Raw genomic sequence first — 22322 nt, 5'->3', positions numbered from 1 at the left:
TATTACGGTTTAAAATGCTAATGCTATAATTTAAGAATGCACTAGTGTATCGTTACAAAACTCGGTATGTGTCTTCCGCTCTATGTCCCGAAGATATTCAAAAAGTTTCGGGGCAGCGCCACCTTGTGGTCAAAAGTTGTAATAAAATGTACAAAAATGCTAATAACTTTTGATTAAATTAGCCTATTGTAATGAGACTGGTCATAATACATTCATTGGCTCATGCCGAGAAGATAGATACCAATTTTGCCATATTTTGCAAACATATCTGTGCTCCATCTTGTTATTTGTTAAAAATCTACTTTTTCAAACTCATCCTAGACCGTTTGTCCGATTTTCACCAAAATTGATCCGTATCGTCTTCAGACCATGCTGACAAATACTTATGGATTTCGGATTGATAGACAAAACAGTTTTCATATACCACTGCAACAGAGTTGAGCCATGATGCAAAAATTACTCTTGAGGCTGTATCTCTGCAATGCTTTGACATATTGACACCAAACTTTGCATGTGTCATTGTCATCTCAATCTGACTAAACCACATCAGTTTCGTAACAGTGACACCTATTGGTCGAAAGTGATAAACCATTAAACCATTATTATTGACTGTATTTAAAATTTGACTGCTATTTTGCCTAAAATCAACTTAATAGGTCCTTAATGGCTCATTGTTGCAGTTGGCTTGAGACTTCCAGCCATGCTGGCATGTCTTGTCTTCTTCTTTGCGCTTGGCCCCGATAATGGCTGCTTGCAGCTATTTAGGGGCCAAGCACCGAAGGTGCGGAGGCACCTATTGAAATCGTTAGTGTTCCTATTATTATTATTCTGCTTCTTCCGCCATAGGAGTCTCTGGCAGCCCATAGAACCGTATGGTAAAAAGTTGTGAAATTTGGCACACTCATAGAGGCCAGTCTGAGCTGTCACTATAGCAAATTTGGTGCCTCTAACTCAATCCCTCTAGCGCCACCACCTGTCCAAAGTTTCACTCATATTTATGCTTATAACTTTTGACCCCTAAGGGCTAGAAACAAAATTCTTTTTTCATCGGATTCCTTGGCTCAAGCCGATTCGATTTCACCCTATGATGTCATTTTCCGGTATGCAAATTTTCCCGCCATTTTGAATTTTCTGAAAAACCTACTTTTTCGAACTCCTCCTAGGCCGTTGCTCCGATTTTCACGAAAATTGAAACAGATCATCTTCAGAGCATGTTGACAAAAAGTTATGGAATTCAAGTTGATTCGTCCAATCGTTTTCAATAAACGCACAAACAAATTTTACGTGGAGGTTGCAAAAACACACTAAAGGCTATATCTCCGCAACGCTTTATCGTATTCAAACCAAACTTGGTACATGTCATCACAAGCATGACCTGAAGCAACATGCAGCGTTTCGGCGCAGCGCCACCTACTGGTCCGGAGATACGAAAAATGCCTATTTTGGCTTATAACTTCTGAACCGTTTATCCAAAAATCATAAAATTGGTCTCATTAGATTCAGGGCGTCATGCCGAGTCGACTGATATCCAATTTTACCATGTCGGCCATTTTGGATGTCGGCCATTTTGAATTATGTGCAAAAATGCTGTATTTTATGAACGCATGAACGGATTGTTACGAAACTTGGTATGGGTCATCACCACGATGCCCTGAAGTAGCCTGAGAAGTTTCGAAACAGCGCCACCTACTGGAGAATTTTTTTTTTCAAACGCTTATAACTTTGGGTGTGGTTGACATATTTTGATGGGAGTGTGTTTTTTGGTCTCCTGAATCCTTGCCGACTCCAACGATACCAGACTTGCCAGGTTTCGGCATATGGTTTGCGCAGAGTTGTAATTTAGTGCTTAAAAAACATTTGCTGATATCTTCGAAACCGCTAGTCCGATCGAGACGAAACCAGCCTCAGAAGTTCGGAAACATAGGTCGATAGCTATACGCTAATGCCCAAATCTCAAAATATTGATAGTAAGGGGTAGTAAAATCCAATCAAAGTCAGGTGTCAGTCATTTTTTACGTGTTTTTTCATATAAATGTCTATAACTCCAAAACAAAATGAAATATTTTCACCAAACTTGACACACATATGTATGGGCTCACTACGAGGACACATAAAAAAATTGGTGGGATTGTGCCTCTTGGTGGCGCTATAATAAAACAAAACATGAAATTCCCATTGACTTCAATGCAGTATTACGGTTTAAAATGCTAATGCTATAATTTAAGAATGCACTAGTGTATCATTACAAAACTCGGTATGTGTCTTCCGCTCTATGTCCCGAACATATTCAAAAAGTTTCGGGGCAGCGCCACCTTGTGGTCAAAAGTTGTAATAAAATGTACAAAAATGCTAATAACTTTTGATTAAATTAGCCTATTGTAATGAGACTGGTCATAATACATTCATTGGCTCATGCCGAGAAGATAGATACCAATTTTGCCATATTTTGCAAACATATCTGTGCTCCATCTTGTTATTTGTTAAAAATCTACTTTTTCAAACTCATCCTAGACCGTTTGTCCGATTTTCACCAAAATTGATCCGTATCGTCTTCAGACCATGCTGACAAATAGTTATGGATTTCGGATTGATAGACAAAACAGTTTTCATATACCACTGCAACAGAGTTGAGCCATGATGCAAAAATTACTCTTGAGGCTGTATCTCTGCAATGCTTTGACATATTGACACCAAACTTTGCATGTGTCATTGTCATCTCAATCTGACTAAACCACATCAGTTTCGTAACAGTGACACCTATTGGTTGAAAGTGATAAACCATTAAACCATTATTATTGACTGTATTTAAAATTTGACTGCTATTTTGCCTAAAATCAACTTAATAGGTCCTTAATGGCTCATTGTTGCAGTTGGCTTGAGACTTCCAGCCATGCTGGCATGTCTTGTCTTCTTCTTTGCGCTTGGCCCCGATAATGGCTGCTTGTTATTATTCTGCTTCTTCTTCCGCCATAGGAGTCTCTGGCAGCCCATAGAACCGTATGGTAAAAAGTTGTGAAATTTGGCACACTCATAGAGGCCAGTCTGAGCTGTCACTATAGCAAATTTGGTGCCTCTAACTCAATCCCTCTAGCGCCACCACCTGTCCAAAGTTTCACTCATATTTATGCTTATAACTTTTGACCCCTAAGGGCTAGAAACAAAATTCTTTTTTCATCGGATTCCTTGGCTCAAGCCGATTCGATTTCACCCTATGATGTCATTTTCCGGTATGCAAATTTTCCCGCCATTTTGAATTTTCTGAAAAACCTACTTTTTCGAACTCCTCCTAGGCCGTTGCTCCGATTTTCACGAAAATTGAAACAGATCATCTTCAGAGCATGTTGACAAAAAGTTATGGAATTCAAGTTGATTCGTCCAATCATTTTCAATAAACGCACAAACAAATTTTACGTGGAGGTTGCAAAAACACACTAAAGGCTATATCTCCGCAACGCTTTATCGTATTCAAACCAACCTTGGTACATGTCATCACAAGCATGACTTGAAGCAACATGCAGCGTTTCGGCGCAGCGCCACCTACCTGTCCGGAGATATGAAAAATGCCTATTTTGGCTTATAACTTCTGAACCGTTTATCCAAAAATCATAAAATTGGTCTCATTAGATTCAGGGCGTCATGCCGAGTCGACTGATATCCAATTTTACCATGTCGGCCATTTTGGATGTCGGCCATTTTGAATTATGTGCAAAAATGCTGTATTTTATGAACGCATGAACAGATTGTTATGAAACTTGGTATGGGTCATCACCACGATGCCCTGAAGTAGCCTGAGAAGTTTCGAAACAGCGCCACCTAGTGGATAATTTTTTTTTTCAAACGCTTATAACTTTGGGTGTGGTTGACATATTTTGATGGGAGTGTGTTTTTTGGTCTCCTGAATCCTTGCCGACTCCAACGATACCAGACTTGCCAGGTTTCGGCATATGGTTTGCGCAGAGTTGTAATTTAGTGCTTAAAAAACATTTGCTGATATCTTCGAAACCGCTAGTCCGATCGAGACGAAACCAGCCTCAGAAGTTCGGAAACATAGGTCGATAGCTATACGCTAATGCCCAAATCTCAAAATATTGATAGTAAGGGGTAGTAAAATCCAATCAAAGTCAGGTGTCAGTCCTTTTTTACGTGTTTTTTCATATAAATGTCTATAACTCCAAAACAAAATGAAATATTTTCACCAAACTTGACACACATATGTATGGGCTCACTACGAGGACACATAAAAAAATTGGTGGGATTGTGCCTCTTGGTGGCGCTATAATAAAACAAAACATGAAATTCCCATTGACTTCAATGCAGTATTACGGTTTAAAATGCTAATGCTATAATTTAAGAATGCACTAGTGTATCATTACAAAACTCGGTATGTGTCTTCCGCTCTATGTCCCGAAGATATTCAAAAAGTTTCAGGGCAGCGCCACCTTGTGGTCAAAAGTTGTAATAAAATGTACAAAAATGCTAATAACTTTTGATTAAATTAGCCTATTGTAATGAGACTGGTCATAATACATTCATTGGCTCATGCCGAGAAGATAGATACCAATTTTGCCATATTTTGCAAACATATCTGTGCTCCATCTTGTTATTTGTTAAAAATCTACTTTTTCAAACTCATCCTAGACCGTTTGTCCGATTTTCACCAAAATTGATCCGTATCGTCTTCAGACCATGCTGACAAATACTTATGGATTTCGGATTGATAGACAAAACAGTTTTCATATACCACTGCAACAGAGTTGAGCCATGATGCAAAAATTACTCTTGAGGCTGTATCTCTGCAATGCTTTGACATATTGACACCAAACTTTGCATGTGTCATTGTCATCTCAATCTGACTAAACCACATCAGTTTCGTAACAGTGACACCTATTGGTCTAAAGTGATAAACCATTAAACCATTATTATTGACTGTATTTAAAATTTGACTGCTATTTTGCCTAAAATCAACTTAATAGGTCCTTAATGGCTCATTGTTGCAGTTGGCTTGAGACTTCCAGCCATGCTGGCATGTCTTGTCTTCTTCTTTGCGCTTGGCCCCGATAATGGCTGCTTGCAGCTATATTTATATTTGAAATTACTCTGTTGGGGTTGCCTTTGTTAATGTTTAAATAAATTGGTCATAAGAACAAGTTATTACAGCCATCATTTAAATCTTTATAGGCTATTTAACCGACACATTGTAGGTGGTGTGGCATTCATAAAATATTTAAAAATGTAATATAAAAATATTTTGTACATAGATCACATTTCTCTTAAATATATACATTTGTGTGGATTGTGTGAATACATATTAATTGTCTGTGGTTCAGGAGTGGATTAACAAGAGGAATACGACAACTGTAGCTAAATTCCTTGGCACGTCTGTGTGTGGTGGCATTTGATCTGACCCCAGCCTCAGTCCATTTCTTGTGAAGTTCACCCAAATTCTTAAAATCAATTTTGTTTGACAAGCCTCTCGAGGCTGCAGTTCTCTCGGTTTGTTGTGCATCTTTTTCTTCCACGCTTTTCCCTTCCACTCAACTGTCTGTTAACATGCTTGCTTACAGCTCTCTGTGAACAGCCAGCTTCTTTGGTAATGAATGTTTGTGGCTTCTTCTCCTTGTGAAGGTGTCAATCTTCTGGACAATTGTCAGATCAGCAGTCTTTCCTATGATTATGTGTCCTAGTGAACCAAACTGAGAGACCATTTTGAAGGCTCAGGAAACCATTGTAGGTGTTTTGAGTTGATTAGCTGATTGTCACCATATTCTACATTGTTGAGAGAATGAATTGATGTTTTTATTTTTTTATTTTTTATGTGAGCCAAAATCATCACAATTAAAAGAACCAAAGATTTAAAGTACTTCAGTCATTGAGCATTGCATTTATTTAATACACAAGTTCCACAATTTAAGTTGAAGTTTACTGAAATAATCTTTTCCATAACATTCTAACTTATTGAGATGCACATGTATATAGGTAATTTAAGCTGGGTTTGCTTCTGTTCAGGTTAACCAGAACGTCAAAATGTTATGATTTCTGGGTTCAGATTTTGTGACACAAATCATATTTGGGCTGAAACCTACAGCATAATTACACTTTTTTTGTAATGAAAGTGATTTTGCGATTGTATTGTCACTCACTTCAGCGAGGATAATGACCCATTCATTTCCACACCGTTTGGAGCATTTAAATCTCCTCACTGTCTGTTTCAAGCGTCAGCTCACAAAATCTTTCCGACAATTAAGATACTATACTTCTAATATATGTTTGTTCCCTCTTTTCATGATCTATATAACCCTTATCCAGTTATAATTGTAATGTTGTTAGCTGGACTATCGTGTGCGTATACTATCGAGTTGTCATGAGAACGGTTTGTGTTTTTTTGATGGAAGGGGTGACTTTTTCATTGTGTTTCATTTGTGTTTTTGTGATTGAAGGAGTGACTTTTTCATTGAATATATTTGACCTGGATTTGTAACGTCGACTCGCCGTAGTCGTTGCCTGGGTTACGTATGTGTGGTGGGGTGGAGCTATCAAAACAGGGCAGAGACCCTTTTGGGGGTAGGGGCATGAATTATTCTTTCCTTTTTATAGTGTTTAAAATCGTTATATATGTTTTATACCTCTTAACAAGGTATGACAGCCATCATATATCCTGCCAGCTGATGCAAAGAGGTGAATTTATATCTTCACGAAAGAAAACACTGCATCTAGGCTCTGTCTGCCCCAGTAAGGGTTGTGTCGAGCCGGTTGTTTGACGAGAAAAATATGAAATGTTTGCAATAAATGAGTTAAGAATCCGTACAGCTGTAGCAGCGCAGGACTTTTATTCTGCTGTGTGGAACTGAGGATTTTTTGCTCTTCGGCCTACCAATCAGCAGAAAGGGTATAATTACCGCCCACGTGGTATCACAGCAGAATAAAAGACCTCCACTGCTACAGCTGTACGGATTCTTAACGCGTTTATTGCAGCTACATTTCATCTTTTATTAATCAAACAACCAGACTAACGAAAGGCTCGACAATAAACTGTAAAAAATATGAACGTAGTGTCCGTGATGTCACCCATAGGATTCTGATATGCCGTTCTGAAGCTTAAAGTAGGGTCAAGCTGGGTGTTGCCATCTTGCGAGCGTGTCATCGTGTGTCACTCCCAGATAACAGAAAATGGGCAAAAAGGCTTGTGGGCGGAGCTTAGGTGACATAATGACTATAGACGGTGGATAAATGGCTATCCACCTGTCATTTAAACCACGCCCTTAATTATGCAGAACTTTAAAGGGTCATGAAACCCCAAAACACTTTTTTTGAGATGTAAACAGATATGTATAGGCTGCACATCATTGAAAACACTAAGGCTACTCATTAATGGTATGCATATGTGAAAATAGTTATTTTTGCATTTTTCAGAGCGATTTCTGTCTTCCGGTTTGAAAAGTTTAGTCGGAGCAACGTCACAAATGCTGACGTCGGCACGGCCTTTTCGGCCCAAGTATGGGCAGCTGGGCACATGCTGACGTCGACCGCTCTGAGCAATTCTCGATATATATATCGATATGTATATGTATGCATACAAGATAATTTAGTTAATATGCATGAGACAGTCACTTCTGTCAGGCTCGTCTTCCATCATTATTGTAGAGATATGGTGGGGAAGTTTTGGAAGCAGCGTGCGGAAAAGTCACGGAGGAAAGCTAGGCGTTGTGCTGATAAGAAGTAACGTAAAGGGCGCCGAGCGAGCTGTAACCGGCGCCGTCTGTGGAAGCCTTTGCTACAAAGGCTCGGTAAAGTAAAATTCACCTGAGGAATCGCACGCCGAACCTGCAAGCGTTGACTATCTATGTCAGGAGTGCAAAATAACCAATCTGTAATCTGTAGGCCAATGAACAAAAGCCACGTCCTCTCCGTTTTATTTGTCGTCACAGCCATGCACTAAACCGCATGTGTTCGGGCTCTTAGTGAAACAGTGTGATGCATATTTGGACAAATATAGATTTAGCTGCCGAGTGATAGACAGCGCGGATCGTCACGGCAATGCGCGGTCGAGACTAGCCTCAAACCTCTTCGCTTTTACCCCGATCTAGAATTACACATCTCTTATCACATCGCATGTTGGGTGGTTCACGTTCTCTTATCAAGTCGGCGCGTTGTTCATCTTGCCAAACAGCGTGCATATTTGGACAAATATAGTTTTATCACGTTTGCAAAATATTTCGTCATGCAGAATAACATTTATTTTCATTTCTCACTGAATTATGCTGGTTTGAAGAGCTGAATGATTTGCGATCTCTGCTGCACGCCACTCATAGCTCTCTCATTCGCTGTACTCATCCCTCATTTAATCTCTCTGTGGTAAACTATGCCAACGTGAACCAAGAACGTGTCTCAGAACCGCTCAGCACCTACTGACAGACACTCCCCTATTTATGCAAACATTCCCTCTTTCCACACAATACCATCCCACCTTTTCACAGTCGACCACTCCCCTTTTAACAAGCTTTTTCAAATCGAAGGTGTGAAAAAACACCGCTGCAGCAGGGGGGTTTCATGACCCTTTAAGGCTTTATATAACGTAAACGAATCGAGGTCCCGTCCACATGGAGAAACGTTTAGCTGTATACATATAAATTTTGTATATTTTTGTATATTTTCTGAAATGGTGATGTCATCACACTACGTCCAGCATGGTGAAAGAGTTAAGGGATACAACTACGGGCACTGGGTATGCGCACATCAATATCGTGTCATTTAATTAATGTGCATTATTGTAAGGGTATGTTTTGGGTTGGAGTAGGTGTAGGTATTAATAAAACACATCTGTTAAGTAGCAAATGTATTTATTGTTATTTTATTTTAAGATTTTGCCTCACCTCCTACCACTGCTATAGAGGGAATGCACGTGACGTCATGGTCAGCTGGCGTGACTGCGATTACGCCCTACTGAGAGGCAAAAAGACTAAGAAGCAGCATTGGTTTACAGCGTGAATTCAGCGAAAACATGCAAAAACCAGGCCCGGCACCGTAGGGGGGGAAGGGGGGGGCTTTTCCACGGACCCCATGAATATTGCTGTTCCGAGCTTGAGATAGACCTTGCAATAGACCTTGATAAAAGCTTGCAATTTTCTCACTCAAACTACTGCCACCTGCTCCTGCTTCTGCTTTTAGAGGGAAAAGCTGTCCATAACTGCTTGTCTAGGATATGCAATCCTCTGTAAGAATTCGTAATAATAGCATATTATTAGCAAAAAGGAGATAGCAAAAGATCCAGTGTTTATCTGTAATTGCACTCGTCAAATGATTAAATTTCCAACGTGTTTTCGCTTCGGTGAGTAATGTAGCCAATCACAGAGATGTTTGTAGATATCTACAACACAGTTGGCCAATCACAGGTGTTGAATTTGGAATCCACTCACCCAAGGCCGGACTTACTATTGGGCTTGACTGGGCTCAAGCCCATGGGCCCCGCCCAATAGGGGGCCCCGCCATTTTATGTTTGATTTTTTCAATAGTATGTCAGTAATTTAATTTTTAATTTAAAGTTTGTTGATTGGTCTGGTATTTTTACCTGGCCCTGCCCTGCAATGAAAATTTTTAATTTAATTAGCTAAATTAAATGTCAGTCATCTTGAGGTTTCCTGTTGGTTATTGGTAACTTAGTTATGTAGTGCCTCTTTTACTGCCGTTGAAATTGTCTCCATTAGACAGTGATGTAATGGCTGACAAACGGTATCAGAGTGGCGTGCTTAAAAGAAAATTAAAGATTTTTTTAACACCCATGACACCACAACTTGATGTGCAAGCGGAGAATACAGAGGACAATATTCCGAACCCACTGGAAGAAACGGTTGGAGACGATTTGAATTCACGAGCAGGGCAGCCCATTAATGAATCATCATCTCTTCAGTCAGAAAAGTGCTTCAAACAACTTTGCCTGGCACTCTTGAACACTAAAGACATCAAACGAAGAGGAAGGGATTCGAACCCACGCGTGCCGAGAAAAATGGATTAGCAGTCCATCACCTTAACCACTCTGCCACCTCGTCTCACGTCTGCATGAAACTGGGCTCTGGTGTTTTTCTGCAGCTATGTTTAGGATGATTACTTTAAAGTAGTTAAACGTTAAAGCGGTGGTAAGTACGTTAAAGCAAAGTGCTTTAAACAACTTTGCCTTGCACTCTCGAACACTAAAGACAACCATCGACGAGGATGGGATTCGAACCCACGCGTGCAGAGCACAATGGATTAGCAGTCCATCGCCTTAACCACTCGGCCACCTCGTCATGCGTCTACAAGGAACTTTGGCTCTGGTGTTTTTCTGCAGCTATGTTTAGGATGATTACTTTAAAGTAGTTAAACGTTAAAGCGGTGGTAAGTACGTTAAAGCAAAGTGCTTTAAACAACTTTGCCTGGCACTCTCGAACACTAAAGACAACCATCGTTGAGGATGGGTTTCGAACCCACGCGTGCAGAGCATAATGGATTAGCAGTCGATCGCCTTAACCACTCAGCCACCTCGTCACGCAGCTGAATTAAAATGGGATGGGGTGTTTTTCTGCAGCTATGTTTAGGATGATTACGTTAAAGTGGTTAAACGTTAAAGCGGTGGTAGGTACATTAAAGCTAAGTGCTTCAAACAACTTTGCCTGGCACTCTCGAACACTAAAGACATCAAACGACGAGGATGGGATTCGAACCCACGCGTGCAGAGCACAATGGATTAGCAGTCCATCGCCTTAACCACTCGGCCACCTCGTCACGTGTCTGCATGAAACTGGGATGTGATGTTTTTCTGCATCTATGTTGAGGATGATTACTTTAAAGTAGTTAAACGTTAAAGCGGTGGTAAGTACGTTAAAGCAAAGTGCTTTAAACAACTTTGCCTGGCACTCTCGAACACTAAAGACAACCATCGTTGAGGATGGGTTTCAAACCCACGCGTCCAGAGCACAATGGATTAGCAATCCATCGCCTTAACCACTCGGCCACCTCGTCACGCGGCTGCATTAAACTGCGATGGGGTGTTTTTCTGCAGCTATGTTTAGGATGATTACATTAAAGTGGTTAAACGTTAAAGCGGTGGTAGGTACATTAAAGCAAAGTGCTTCAAACAACTTTGCCTGGCACTCTCGAACACTAAAGACATCAATCGACGAGGATGGGATTCGAACCCACGCGTGCAGAGCACAATGGATTAGCAGTCCATCGCCTTAACCACTCGTCCACCTGGTAACGCGTCTGCATGAAACTGGGATGTGGTGTTTTTGTGCATCTATGTTTAGGATGATTACTTTAAAGTGGTTAAACGTTAAAGCAATAGTAGGTACATTAAAGCAAAGTGCTTCAAACAACTTTGCCTGGCACTCTCGAACACTAAAGACGACGATGGGATTCAAACCCACGCGTGCAGAGCACAATGGATTAGCAATCCGTCGCCTTAACCACTCGGCCACCTCGTCACGCGTCTGCATGAAACTGGAATGTGGTGTTTTTCTGCAGCTATATTTAGGATGATTACTTTAAAGCAGTGGTAGGTACATTAAAGCAAAGTGCTTCAAACAACTTTGCCTGGAACTCTCGAACACTAAAGACATTAAACGACGAGGATGGGATTCGAACCCACGCGTGCAGAGCACAATGGATTAGCAGTCCATCGCCTTAACCACTCGGCCACCTCGTCACGCGTCTGCTTGAAATTGGAATGTGGTGTTTTTTCTGCAGCTATGTTTAGGATGATTATGTTAAAGTGGTTAAACGTTAAAGCGGTGGTAGGTACATTAAAGCAAAGTGCTTCAAACAACTTTGCCTGGCACTCTCGAACACTAAAGACAACCGTCGACGAGGATGGGATTCGAACCCACGCGTGCAGAGCACAATGGATTAGCAGTCCATCGCCTTAACCACTCGGCCACCTCGTCACGTGTCTGCATGAAACTGGGATGTGATGTTTTTCTGCATCTATGTTTAGGATGATTACTTTAAAGTAGTTAAACGTTAAAGCGGTGGTAAGTACGTTAAAGCAAAGTGCTTTAAAAAACTTTGCCTGGAACTCTCGAACACTAAAGACATTAAACGACGAGGATGGGATTCGAACCCACGCGTGCAGAGCACAATGGATTAGCAGTCCATCGCCTTAACCACTCGGCCACCTCGTCACGCGTCTGCTTGAAATTGGAATGTGGTGTTTTTCTGCAGCTATGTTTAGGATGATTACGTTAAAGTGGTTAAACGTTAAAGCGGTGGTAGGTACATTAAAGCAAAGTGCTTCAAACAACTTTGCCTGGCACTCTCGAACACTAAAGACATCAAACGACGAGGATGGGATTCGAACCCACGCGTGCAGAGCACAATGGATTAGCAGTCCATCGCCTTAACCACTCGGCCACCTCGTCACGTGTGTGCATGAAACTGGGATGTGATGTTTTTCTGCATCTATGTTTAGGATGATTACTTTAAAGTAGTTAAACGTTAAAGCGGTGGTAAGTACGTTAAAGCAAAGTGCTTTAAAAAACTTTGCCTGGCACTCTCGAACACTAAAGACAACCATCGACGAGGATGGGATTCGAACCCACGCGTGCAGAGCACAATGGATTAGCAGTCCATCGCCTTAACCACTCGGCAACCTCGTCACACGTCTGCGTGAAACTGGGCTCTGGTGTTTTTCTGCAGCTATGTTTAGGATGATTATTTTAAAGTGGTTAAAAGTTAAAGCGGTGGTAAGTACGTTAAAGCAAAGTGCTTTAAACAACTTTGCCTGGCACTCTTGAACACTAAAGACAACCATCGACGAGGATGGGATTCGAACCCACGCGTGCAGAGCACAATGGATTAGCAGTCCATCGCCTTAACCACTCGGCCACCTCGTCACACGTCTGCATGAAACTGGGCTCTGGTGTTTTTCTGCAGCTATGTTTAGGATGATTACTTTCTGCAGCTATGTTTAGGATGATTACTTTAAAGTGGTTAAACGTTAAAGCGGTGGTAGGTACATTAAAGCAAAGTGCTTCAAACAACTTTGCCTGGCACTCTCGAACACTAAAGACGACGATGGGATTCGAACCCACGCGTGCAGAGCACAATGGATTAGCAGTCCATCGCCTTAACCACTCGGCCACCTCGTCTCACGTCTGCATGAAACTGGGCTCTGGTGTTTTTCTGCAGCTATGTTTAGGATGATTACTTTAAAGTAGTTAAACGTTAAAGCGGTGGTAAGTACGTTAAAGCAAAGTGCTTTAAACAACTTTGCCTTGCACTCTCGAACACTAAAGACAACCATCGACGAGGATGGGATTTGAACCCACGTGTGCAGAGCACAATGGATTAGCAGTCCATCGCCTTAACCACTCGGCCACCTCGTCATGCGTCTTCAAGGAACTTTGGCTCTGGTGTTTTTCTGTTTTTACGTTAAAGCAAAGTGCTTTAAACAACTTTGCCTGGCACTCTCGAACACTAAAGACAACCATCGTTGAGGATGGGTTTCAAACCCACGCGTCCAGAGCACAATGGATTAGCAATCCATCGCCTTAACCACTCGGCCACCTCGTCACGCGGCTGCATTAAACTGCGATGGGGTGTTTTTCTGCAGCTATGTTTAGGATGATTACATTAAAGTGGTTAAACGTTAAAGCGGTGGTAGGTACATTAAAGCAAAGTGCTTCAAACAACTTTGCCTGGCACTCTCGAACACTAAAGACATCAATCGACGAGGATGGGATTCGAACCCACGCGTGCAGAGCACAATGGATTAGCAATCCATCGCCTTAACCACTCGGCCACCTCGTCACGTGTCTGCATGAAACTGGGATGTGATGTTTTTCTGCATCTATGTTTAGGATGATTACTTTAAAGGAGTTAAACGTTAAAGCGGTGGTAAGTACGTTAAAGCAAAGTGCTTTAAAAAACTTTGCCTGGAACTCTCGAACACTAAAGACATTAAACGACGAGGATGGGATTCGAACCCACGCGTGCAGAGCACAATGGATTAGCAGGCCATCGCCTTAACCACTCGGCCACCTCGTCACGCGTCTGCTTGAAATTGGAATGTGGTGTTTTTCTGCAGCTATGTTTAGGATGATTACGTTAAAGTGGTTAAACGTTAAAGCGGTGGTAGGTACATTAAAGCAAAGTGCTTCAAACAACTTTGCCTGGCACTCTCGAACACTAAAGACATCAAACGACGAGGATGGGATTCGAACCCACGCGTGCAGAGCACAATGGATTAGCAGTCCATCGCCTTAACCACTCGGCCACCTCGTCACGTGTGTGCATGAAACTGGGATGTGATGTTTTTCTGCATCTATGTTTAGGATGATTACTTTAAAGTAGTTAAACGTTAAAGCGGTGGTAAGTACGTTAAAGCAAAGTGCTTTAAAAAACTTTGCCTGGCACTCTCGAACACTAAAGACAACCATCGACGAGGATGGGATTCGAACCCACGCGTGCAGAGCACAATGGATTAGCAGTCCATCGCCTTAACCACTCGGCCACCTCGTCACACGTCTGCATGAAACTGGGCTCTGGTGTTTTTCTGCAGCTATGTTTAGGATGATTATTTTAAAGTGGTTAAAAGTTAAAGCGGTGGTAAGTACGTTAAAGCAAAGTGCTTTAAACAACTTTGCCTGGCACTCTTGAACACTAAAGACAACCATCGACGAGGATGGGATTCGAACCCACGCGTGCAGAGCACAATGGATTAGCAGTCCATCGCCTTAACCACTCGGCCACCTCGTCACACGTCTGCATGAAACTGGGCTCTGGTGTTTTTCTGCAGCTATGTTTAGGATGATTACTTTCTGCAGCTATGTTTAGGATGATTACTTTAAAGTGGTTAAACGTTAAAGCGGTGGTAGGTACATTAAAGCAAAGTGCTTCAAACAACTTTGCCTGGCACTCTCGAACACTAAAGACGACGATGGGATTCGAACCCACGCGTGCAGAGCACAATGGATTAGCAGTCCATCGCCTTAACCACTCGGCCACCTCGTCTCACGTCTGCATGAAACTGGGCTCTGGTGTTTTTCTGCAGCTATGTTTAGGATGATTACTTTAAAGTAGTTAAACGTTAAAGCGGTGGTAAGTACGTTAAAGCAAAGTGCTTTAAACAACTTTGCCTTGCACTCTCGAACACTAAAGACAACCATCGACGAGAATGGGATTTGAACCCACGTGTGCAGAGCACAATGGATTAGCAGTCCATCGCCTTAACCACTCGGCCACCTCGTCATGCGTCTTTAAGGAACTTTGGCTCTGGTGTTTTTCTGTTTTTACGTTAAAGCAAAGTGCTTTAAACAACTTTGCCTGGCACTCTCGAACACTAAAGACAACCATCGACGAGGATGGGATTCGAACCCACGCGTGCAGAGCACAATGGATTAGCAGTCCATCACCTTAACCACTCGGCCACCTCGTCTCACGTCTGCATGAAACTGGGCTCTGGTGTTTTTCTGCAGCTATGTTTAGGATGATTACTTTAAAGTAGTTAAACGTTAAAGCGGTGGTAAGTACGTTAAAGCAAAGTGCTTTAAACAACTTTGCCTTGCACTCTCGAACACTAAAGACAACCATCGACGAGGATGGGATTCGAACCCACGCGTGCAGAGCACAATGGATTAGCAGTCCATCGCCTTAACCACTCGGCCACCTCTTCATGCGTCTACAAGGAACTTTGGCTCTGGTGTTTTTCTGCAGCTATGTTTAGGATGATTACTTTAAAGTAGTTAAACGTTAAAGCGGTGGTAAGTACGTTAAAGCAAAGTGCTTTAAACAACTTTGCCTGGCACTCTCGAACACTAAAGACAACCATCGTTGAGGATGGGTTTCGAACCCACGCGTGCAGAGCACAATGGATTAGCAGTCGATCATGAACATGTAACGCGTCTGCATGAAACTGGGATGTGGTGTTTTTGTGCATCTATGTTTAGGATGATTACTTTAAAGTGGTTAAACGTTAAAGCAATAGTAGGTACATTAAAGCAAAGTGCTTCAAACAACTTTGCCTGGCACTCTCGAACACTAAAGACGACGAAGGGATTCAAACCCACGCGTGCAGAGCACAATGGATTAGCAGTCCGTCGCCTTAACTACTCGGCCACCTCGTCACGCGTCTGCATGAAACTGGAATGTGGTGTTTTTCTGCAGCTATATTTAGGATGATTACTTTAAAGCAGTGGTAGGTACATTAAAGCAAAGTGCTTCAAACAACTTTGCCTGGAACTCTCGAACACTAAAGACATTAAACGACGAGGATGGGATTCGAACCCACGCGTGCAGAGCACAATGGATTAGCAGTCCATCGCCTTAACCACTCGGCCACCTCGTCACGCGTCTGCTTGAAATTGGAATGTGGTGTTTTTCTGCAGCTATGTTTAGGATGATTACGTTAAAGTGGTTAAACGTTAAAGCGGTGGTAGGTACATTAAAGCAATGTGCTTCAAACAACTTTGCCTGGCACTCTCGAACACTAAAGACATCAAACGAAGAGGATGGGATTCGAAGGATGGGACGCGTGCAGAGCACAATGGATTAGCAGTCCATCGCCTTAACCACTCGGCCACCTCGTCACACGTCTGCATGAAACTGGGCTCTGGTGTTTTTCTGCAGCTATGTTTAGGATGATTACTTTAAAGTGGTTAAACGTTAAAGCGGTGGTAGGTACATTAAAGCAAAGTGCTTCAAACAACTTTGCCTGGCACTCTCGAACACTAAAGACATCAAACGACGAGGATGGGATTCGAATCCACGCGTGCAGAGCACAATGGATTAGCAGTCCATCGCCTTAACCACTCGGCCACCTCGTCATGCGTCTACAAGGAACTTTGGCTCTGGTGTTTTTCTGCAGCTATGTTTAGGATGATTACTTTAAAGTAGTTAAACGTTAAAGCGGTGGTAAGTACGTTAAAGCAAAGTGCTTTAAACAACTTTGCCTGGCACTCTCGAACACTAAAGACAACCATCGTTGAGGATGGGTTTCGAACCCACGCGTGCAGAGCACAATGGATTAGCAGTCGATCATGAACATGTAACGCGTCTGCATGAAACTGGGATGTGGTGTTTTTGTGCATCTATGTTTAGGATGATTACTTTAAAGTGGTTAAACGTTAAAGCAATAGTAGGTACATTAAAGCAAAGTGCTTCAAACAACTTTGCCTGGCACTCTCGAACACTAAAGACGACGATGGGATTCAAACCCACGCTTGCAGAGCACAATGGATTAGCAGTCCGTCGCCTTAACTACTCGGCCACCTCGTCACGCGTCTGCATGAAACTGGAATGTGGTGTTTTTCTGCAGCTATATTTAGGATGATTACTTTAAAGCAGTGGTAGGTACATTAAAGCAAAGTGCTTCAAACAACTTTGCCTGGAACTCTCGAACACTGAAGACATTAAACGACGAGGATGGGATTCGAACACACGCGTGCAGAGCACAATGGATTAGCAGTCCATCGCCTTAACCACTCGGCCACCTCGTCACGCGTCTGCTTGAAATTGGAATGTGGTGTTTTTCTGCAGCTATGTTTAGGATGATTACGTTAAAGTGGTTAAACGTTAAAGCGGTGGTAGGTACATTAAAGCAAAGTGCTTCAAACAACTTTGCCTGGCACTCTCGAACACTAAAGACATCAAACGACGAGGATGGGATTCGAAGGATGGGACGCGTGCAGAGCACAATGGATTAGCAGTCCATCGCCTTAACCACTCGGCCACCTCGTCACACGTCTGCATGAAACTGGGCTCTGGTGTTTTTCTGCAGCTATGTTTAGGATGATTACTTTAAAGTGGTTAAACGTTAAAGCGGTGGTAGGTACATTAAAGCAAAGTGCTTCAAACAACTTTGCCTGGCACTCTCGAACACTAAAGACATCAAACGACGAGGATGGGATTCGAATCCACGCGTGCAGAGCACAATGGATTAGCAGTCCATCGCCTTAACCACTCGGCCACCTCGTCACGTGTCTGCATGAAACTGGGATGTGATGGTTTTCTGCATCTATGTTTAGGATGATTACTTTAAAGTAGTTAAACATTAAAGCGGTGGTAAGTACGTTAAAGCAAAGTGCTTTAAAAAACTTTGCCTGGCACTCTCGAACACTAAAGACAACCATCGACGAGGATGGGATTCGAACCCACGCGTGCAGAGCACAATGGATTAGCAGTCCATCGCCTTAACCACTCGGCCACCTCGTCACACGTCTGCATGAAACTGGGCTCTGGTGTTTTTCTGCAGCTATGTTTAGGATGATTACTTTAAAGTGGTTAAACGTTAAAGCGGTGGTAAGTACGTTAAAGCAAAGTGCTTTAAACAACTTTGCCTGGCACTCTCGAACACTAAAGACAACCATCGACGAGGATGGGATTCGAACCCACGCGTGTAGAGCACAATGGATTAGCAGTCCATCGCCTTAACCACTCGGCCACCTCGTCACACGTCTGCATGAAACTGGGCTCAGGTGTTTTTCTGCAGCTATGTTTAGGATGATTACTTTAAAGTGGTTAAACGTTAAAGCGGTGGTAGGTACATTAAAGCAAAGTGCTTCAAACAACTTTGCCTGGCACTCTCGAACACTAAAGACATCAAACGACGAAGATGGGATTCGAACCCACGCGTGCAGAGCACAATGGATTAGCAGTCCATCGCCTTAACCACTCGGCCACCTCGTCACACGTCTGCATGAAACTGGGCTCTGGTGTTTTTCTGCAGATATGTTTAGGATGATTACTTTAAAGTGGTTAAACGTTAAAGCGGTGGTAGGTACATTAAAGCAAAGTTCTTCAAACAACTTTGCCTGGCACTCTCGAACACTAAAGACATCAAACGACGAGGATGGGATTCGAACCCACGCGTGCAGAGCACAATGGATTAGCAGTCCATCGCCTTAACCACTCGGCCACCTCGTCTCACGTCTGCATGAAACTGGGATGTGATGTGTTTCTGCATCTATGTTTAGGATGATCACTTTAAAGTAGTTAAATGTTAAAGCGGTGGTAAGTACGTTAAAGCAAAGTGCTTTAAACAACTTTGCCTGGCACTCTCGAACACTAAAGACAACCATCGACGAGGATGGGATTCGAACCCACGCGTGCAGAGCACAATGGATTAGCAGTCCATCGCCTTAACCACTCGGCCACCTCGTCACGTGTCTGCATGAAACTGGAATGTGGTGTTTTTCTGCAGCTATATTTAGGATGATTACTTTAAAGCAGTGGTAGGTACATTAAAGCAAAGTGCTTCAAACAACTTTGCCTGGAACTCTCGAACACTAAAGACATTAAACGACGAGGATGGGATTCGAACCCACGCGTGCAGAGCACAATGGATTAGCAGTCCATCGCCTTAACCACTCGGCCACCTCGTCACGTGTCTGCTTGAAATTGGAATGTCGTGTTTTTCTGCAGCTATATTTAGGATGATTACTTTAAAGCGGTGGTAGGTACATTAAAGCAAAGTGCTTCAAACAACTTTGCCTGGCACTCTCGAACACTAAAGACATCAAACGACGAGGATGGGATTCGAACCCACGCGTGTAGAGCACAATGGATTAGCAGTCCATCGCCTTAACCACTCGGCCACCTCGTCTCACGTCTGCAGCAAAGTGCTTTAAAAAACTTTGCCTGGCACTCTCGAACACTAAAGACAACCATCGACGAGGATGGGATTCGAACCCACGCGTGCAGAGCACAATGGATTAGCAGTCCATCGCCTTAACCACTCGGCCACCTCGTCACACGTCTGCATGAAACTGGGCTCTGGTGTTTTTCTGCAGCTATGTTTAGGATGATTACTTTAAAGTGGTTAAACGTTAAAGCGGTGGTAAGTACGTTAAAGCAAAGTGCTTTAAACAACTTTGCCTGGCACTCTCGAACACTAAAGACAACCATCGACGAGGATGGGATTCGAACCCACGCGTGCAGAGCACAATGGATTAGCAGTCCATCGCCTTAACCACTCGGCCACCTCGTCACACGTCTGCATGAAACTGGGCTCTGGTGTTTTTCTGCAGCTATGTTTAGGATGATTACTGAAAAAAAAGTGGTTAAACGTTAAAGCGGTGGTAGGTACATTAAAGCAAAGTGCTTCAAACAACTTTGCCTGGCACTCTCGAACACTAAAGACATCAAACGACGAAGATGGGATTCGAACCCACGCGTGCAGAGCACAATGGATTAGCAGTCCATCACCTTAACCACTCGGCCACCTCGTCTCACGTCTGCATGAAACTGGGCTCTGGTGTTTTTCTGCAGCTATGTTTAGGATGATTACTTTAAAGTAGTTAAACGTTAAAGCGGTGGTAAGTACGTTAAAGCAAAGTGCTTTAAACAACTTTGCCTTGCACTCTCGAACACTAAAGACAACCATCGACGAGGATGGGATTCGAACCCACGCGTGCAGAGCACAATGGATTAGCAGTCCATCGCCTTAACCACTCGGCCACCTCGTCATGCGTCTACAAGGAACTTTGGCTCTGGTGTTTTTCTGCAGCTATGTTTAGGATGATTACTTTAAAGTAGTTAAACGTTAAAGCGGTGGTAAGTACGTTAAAGCAAAGTGCTTTAAACAACTTTGCCTGGCACTCTCGAACACTAAAGACATTAAACGACGAGGATGGGATTCGAACCCACGCGTGCAGAGCACAATGGATTAGCAGTCCATCGCCTTAACCACTCGGCCACCTCATCACGCGTCTGCTTGAAATTGGAATGTGGTGTTTTTCTGCAGCTATGTTTAGGATGATTACAATAAAGTGGTTAAACGTTAAAGCGGTGGTAGGTACATTAAAGCAAAGTGCTTCAAACAACTTTGCCTGGCACTCTCGAACACTAAAGACATCAAACGACGAGGATGGGATTCGAACCCACGCGTGCAGAGCACAATGGATTAGCAGTCCATCGCCTTAACCACTCGGCCACCTCGTCACGTGTCTGCATGAAACTGGGATGTGATGTTTTTCTGCATCTATGTTTAGGATGATTACTTTAAAGTAGTTAAACGTTAAAGCGGTGGTAAGTACGTTAAAGCAAAGTGCTTTAAAAAACTTTGCCTGGCACTCTCGAACACTAAAGACAACCATCGACGAGGATGGGATTCGAACCCACGCGTGCAGAGCACAATGGATTAGCAGTCCATCGCCTTAACCACTCGGCCACCTCGTCACACGTCTGCATGAAACTGGGCTCTGGTGTTTTTCTGCAGCTATGTTTAGGATGATTACTTTAAAGTGGTTAAACGTTAAAGCGGTGGTAAGTACGTTAAAGCAAAGTGCTTTAAACAACTTTGCCTGGCACTCTCGAACACTAAAGACAACCATCGACGAGGATGGGATTCAAACCCGCGCATGCAGAGCACAATGGATTAGCAGTCCATCGCCTTAACCACTCGGCCACCTCGTCACACGTCTGCATGAAACTGGGCTCTGGTGTTTTTCTGCAGCTATGTTTAGGATGATTACTTTAAAGTGGTTAAACGTTAAAGCGGTGGTAGGTACATTAAAGCAAAGTGCTTCAAACAACTTTGCCTGGCACTCTCGAACACTAAAGACGAAGATGGGATTCGAACCCACGCGTGCAGAGCAAAATGGATTAGCAGTCCATCGCCTTAACCACTCGGCCACCTCGTCTCACGTCTGCATGAAACTGGGCTCTGGTGTTTTTCTGCAGCTATGTTTAGGATGATTACTTTAAAGTAGTTAAACGTTAAAGCGGTGGTAAGTACGTTAAAGCAAAGTGCTTTAAACAACTTTGCCTTGCACTCTCGAACACTAAAGACAACCATCGACGAGGATGGGATTTGAACCCACGTGTGCAGAGCACAATGGATTAGCAGTCCATCGCCTTAACCACTCGGCCACCTCGTCATGCGTCTACAAGGAACTTTGGCTCTGGTGTTTTTCTGCAGCTATGTTTAGGATGATTACTTTAAAGTAGTTAAACGTTAAAGCGGTGGTAAGTACGTTAAAGCAAAGTGCTTTAAACAACTTTGCCTGGCACTCTCGAACACTAAAGACAACCATCGTTGAGGATGGGTTTCGAACCCACGCGTGCAGAGCACAATGGATTAGCAGTCCATCGCCTTAACCACTCGGCCACCTCGTCAAGCGGCTGAATTAAAATGGGATGGGGTGTTTTTCTGCAGCTATGTTTAGGATGATTACGTTAAAGTGGTTAAACGTTAAAGCGGTGGTAGGTACATTAAAGCAAAGTGCTTCAAACAACTTTGCCTGGCACTCTCGAACACTAAAGACATCAAACGACGAGGATGGGATTCGAACCCACGCGTGCAGAGCACAATGGATTAGCAGTCCATCGCCTTAACCACTCGGCCACCTCGTCAC

General features: G+C 43.0%; 32 non-coding genes across 32 annotated transcripts; all 32 read right to left on the bottom strand.

The window, feature by feature from the left end:
• Positions 1-10198: 10198 nt before the first annotated feature.
• Positions 10199-10280, bottom strand: trnas-gcu (transfer RNA serine (anticodon GCU)). The gene has a single exon. It is a non-coding gene; the product is annotated as a tRNA-Ser (tRNA).
• Positions 10281-10673: 393 nt separating this feature from the next.
• Positions 10674-10755, bottom strand: trnas-gcu (transfer RNA serine (anticodon GCU)). Its single transcript has one exon. It is a non-coding gene; the product is annotated as a tRNA-Ser (tRNA).
• Positions 10756-11595: 840 nt separating this feature from the next.
• Positions 11596-11677, bottom strand: trnas-gcu (transfer RNA serine (anticodon GCU)). The gene has a single exon. It is a non-coding gene; the product is annotated as a tRNA-Ser (tRNA).
• Positions 11678-11833: 156 nt separating this feature from the next.
• trnas-gcu (transfer RNA serine (anticodon GCU)) lies at positions 11834-11915 on the bottom strand. Its single transcript has one exon. It is a non-coding gene; the product is annotated as a tRNA-Ser (tRNA).
• Positions 11916-12070: 155 nt separating this feature from the next.
• On the bottom strand, positions 12071-12152 carry trnas-gcu (transfer RNA serine (anticodon GCU)). The gene has a single exon. It is a non-coding gene; the product is annotated as a tRNA-Ser (tRNA).
• Positions 12153-12307: 155 nt separating this feature from the next.
• Positions 12308-12389, bottom strand: trnas-gcu (transfer RNA serine (anticodon GCU)). The gene has a single exon. It is a non-coding gene; the product is annotated as a tRNA-Ser (tRNA).
• Positions 12390-12781: 392 nt separating this feature from the next.
• On the bottom strand, positions 12782-12863 carry trnas-gcu (transfer RNA serine (anticodon GCU)). Its single transcript has one exon. It is a non-coding gene; the product is annotated as a tRNA-Ser (tRNA).
• Positions 12864-13036: 173 nt separating this feature from the next.
• trnas-gcu (transfer RNA serine (anticodon GCU)) lies at positions 13037-13118 on the bottom strand. The gene has a single exon. It is a non-coding gene; the product is annotated as a tRNA-Ser (tRNA).
• Positions 13119-13273: 155 nt separating this feature from the next.
• On the bottom strand, positions 13274-13355 carry trnas-gcu (transfer RNA serine (anticodon GCU)). Its single transcript has one exon. It is a non-coding gene; the product is annotated as a tRNA-Ser (tRNA).
• A 342-nt stretch (positions 13356-13697) lies between these two features.
• trnas-gcu (transfer RNA serine (anticodon GCU)) lies at positions 13698-13779 on the bottom strand. Its single transcript has one exon. It is a non-coding gene; the product is annotated as a tRNA-Ser (tRNA).
• Positions 13780-14171: 392 nt separating this feature from the next.
• trnas-gcu (transfer RNA serine (anticodon GCU)) lies at positions 14172-14253 on the bottom strand. Its single transcript has one exon. It is a non-coding gene; the product is annotated as a tRNA-Ser (tRNA).
• Positions 14254-14408: 155 nt separating this feature from the next.
• On the bottom strand, positions 14409-14490 carry trnas-gcu (transfer RNA serine (anticodon GCU)). The gene has a single exon. It is a non-coding gene; the product is annotated as a tRNA-Ser (tRNA).
• A 155-nt stretch (positions 14491-14645) lies between these two features.
• trnas-gcu (transfer RNA serine (anticodon GCU)) lies at positions 14646-14727 on the bottom strand. Its single transcript has one exon. It is a non-coding gene; the product is annotated as a tRNA-Ser (tRNA).
• Positions 14728-14900: 173 nt separating this feature from the next.
• Positions 14901-14982, bottom strand: trnas-gcu (transfer RNA serine (anticodon GCU)). Its single transcript has one exon. It is a non-coding gene; the product is annotated as a tRNA-Ser (tRNA).
• A 342-nt stretch (positions 14983-15324) lies between these two features.
• On the bottom strand, positions 15325-15406 carry trnas-gcu (transfer RNA serine (anticodon GCU)). The gene has a single exon. It is a non-coding gene; the product is annotated as a tRNA-Ser (tRNA).
• An 827-nt stretch (positions 15407-16233) lies between these two features.
• Positions 16234-16315, bottom strand: trnas-gcu (transfer RNA serine (anticodon GCU)). The gene has a single exon. It is a non-coding gene; the product is annotated as a tRNA-Ser (tRNA).
• A 1783-nt stretch (positions 16316-18098) lies between these two features.
• On the bottom strand, positions 18099-18180 carry trnas-gcu (transfer RNA serine (anticodon GCU)). The gene has a single exon. It is a non-coding gene; the product is annotated as a tRNA-Ser (tRNA).
• A 155-nt stretch (positions 18181-18335) lies between these two features.
• On the bottom strand, positions 18336-18417 carry trnas-gcu (transfer RNA serine (anticodon GCU)). The gene has a single exon. It is a non-coding gene; the product is annotated as a tRNA-Ser (tRNA).
• A 155-nt stretch (positions 18418-18572) lies between these two features.
• On the bottom strand, positions 18573-18654 carry trnas-gcu (transfer RNA serine (anticodon GCU)). The gene has a single exon. It is a non-coding gene; the product is annotated as a tRNA-Ser (tRNA).
• A 155-nt stretch (positions 18655-18809) lies between these two features.
• trnas-gcu (transfer RNA serine (anticodon GCU)) lies at positions 18810-18891 on the bottom strand. The gene has a single exon. It is a non-coding gene; the product is annotated as a tRNA-Ser (tRNA).
• Positions 18892-19046: 155 nt separating this feature from the next.
• trnas-gcu (transfer RNA serine (anticodon GCU)) lies at positions 19047-19128 on the bottom strand. The gene has a single exon. It is a non-coding gene; the product is annotated as a tRNA-Ser (tRNA).
• Positions 19129-19267: 139 nt separating this feature from the next.
• trnas-gcu (transfer RNA serine (anticodon GCU)) lies at positions 19268-19349 on the bottom strand. The gene has a single exon. It is a non-coding gene; the product is annotated as a tRNA-Ser (tRNA).
• A 139-nt stretch (positions 19350-19488) lies between these two features.
• On the bottom strand, positions 19489-19570 carry trnas-gcu (transfer RNA serine (anticodon GCU)). The gene has a single exon. It is a non-coding gene; the product is annotated as a tRNA-Ser (tRNA).
• A 65-nt stretch (positions 19571-19635) lies between these two features.
• Positions 19636-19717, bottom strand: trnas-gcu (transfer RNA serine (anticodon GCU)). The gene has a single exon. It is a non-coding gene; the product is annotated as a tRNA-Ser (tRNA).
• A 155-nt stretch (positions 19718-19872) lies between these two features.
• Positions 19873-19954, bottom strand: trnas-gcu (transfer RNA serine (anticodon GCU)). Its single transcript has one exon. It is a non-coding gene; the product is annotated as a tRNA-Ser (tRNA).
• A 159-nt stretch (positions 19955-20113) lies between these two features.
• trnas-gcu (transfer RNA serine (anticodon GCU)) lies at positions 20114-20195 on the bottom strand. The gene has a single exon. It is a non-coding gene; the product is annotated as a tRNA-Ser (tRNA).
• A 155-nt stretch (positions 20196-20350) lies between these two features.
• trnas-gcu (transfer RNA serine (anticodon GCU)) lies at positions 20351-20432 on the bottom strand. The gene has a single exon. It is a non-coding gene; the product is annotated as a tRNA-Ser (tRNA).
• A 156-nt stretch (positions 20433-20588) lies between these two features.
• trnas-gcu (transfer RNA serine (anticodon GCU)) lies at positions 20589-20670 on the bottom strand. The gene has a single exon. It is a non-coding gene; the product is annotated as a tRNA-Ser (tRNA).
• A 155-nt stretch (positions 20671-20825) lies between these two features.
• trnas-gcu (transfer RNA serine (anticodon GCU)) lies at positions 20826-20907 on the bottom strand. The gene has a single exon. It is a non-coding gene; the product is annotated as a tRNA-Ser (tRNA).
• Positions 20908-21062: 155 nt separating this feature from the next.
• trnas-gcu (transfer RNA serine (anticodon GCU)) lies at positions 21063-21144 on the bottom strand. Its single transcript has one exon. It is a non-coding gene; the product is annotated as a tRNA-Ser (tRNA).
• A 619-nt stretch (positions 21145-21763) lies between these two features.
• On the bottom strand, positions 21764-21845 carry trnas-gcu (transfer RNA serine (anticodon GCU)). Its single transcript has one exon. It is a non-coding gene; the product is annotated as a tRNA-Ser (tRNA).
• Positions 21846-22238: 393 nt separating this feature from the next.
• trnas-gcu (transfer RNA serine (anticodon GCU)) lies at positions 22239-22320 on the bottom strand. Its single transcript has one exon. It is a non-coding gene; the product is annotated as a tRNA-Ser (tRNA).
• Between the last annotated feature and the right edge of the window lie 2 nt (positions 22321-22322).

This window comes from Pseudorasbora parva, chromosome 22 (genome assembly GCF_024679245.1).
Source record: "Pseudorasbora parva isolate DD20220531a chromosome 22, ASM2467924v1, whole genome shotgun sequence".
In the NCBI taxonomy this organism is placed as follows: domain Eukaryota; kingdom Metazoa; phylum Chordata; class Actinopteri; order Cypriniformes; family Gobionidae; genus Pseudorasbora; species Pseudorasbora parva.
Note: the sequence above shows the minus strand (reverse complement) of the source record. Positions and strands in the feature narration are given on the sequence as shown.